We start from the raw sequence: 818 nt of genomic DNA, 5'->3' as shown, positions 1-818 counted from the left end.
GCTATATACATATAATGTAATATCACTCAAGTATAACAAAGAATTGAAATTTTGCCGTTTGCAGCAACATGCATAGACTTTGAGTGCTTTATGCTATGTGAAGTCAATCAGAAAGAGAAAGATATATACTGCATGATATCACTTGTAAGTGGAATCTAAGAAAACACCAAACTAGTTACTATAAAACAAACAGACTCACAGATATCGAGAACAAATGGGTGGTTATGAGTGTTGGATGGAAAGGATGGATTTATAGGAACAAGGATGTGTGAAGTACCAACTATTCAGTGTAAGACAGGTTCAAAGATGCCTTGTACAACCCGGGGAATATAGCCAATATTTTGCAATAACGTTAAATGAAAAGTAACCTTTTAAAATTATATAAAAATAAAAAATATTAATCCAATAACCCTTGATTCAAACTGATATTTGCTCAAACTCTTAAAATTTAACAAAACAGATAATTCAATGTCTAAAATAAATAAATAGCAGATTAAGTGATAAAAAAGAACACACAAGTGATCTGGAAGGTAGAATAATGGAAATCACCCAATCAGAACAGCAGACAGAAAGAAAACAAAACAAAAGCAATCTATGACATCGTTGTCTGAAGCATCACTACCAACAAAGCTAGTGGAGATGATGGAATTCCAGCTGATTTATTTCAAATCCTGAAAGATGATGCTGTGAAAGTGCTGCACTCAATATGCCAGCAAATTTGGAAAACTCAGCAGTGGCCACAGGACTGGAAAAGTCAGTTTTCATTCCAATCCCAAAGAAGGGCAATGCCAAAGAATGCTCAAAGTACCGCACAATTG

This window comes from Bison bison, unplaced genomic scaffold, assembly GCF_000754665.1.
Source record: "Bison bison bison isolate TAMUID 2011002044 unplaced genomic scaffold, Bison_UMD1.0 scf7180017864239, whole genome shotgun sequence".
Taxonomy (NCBI): Eukaryota; Metazoa; Chordata; class Mammalia; order Artiodactyla; family Bovidae; genus Bison; species Bison bison.
The sequence above is the reverse complement of the archived record's forward strand: the minus strand, read 5'-3'. Positions refer to the sequence as shown.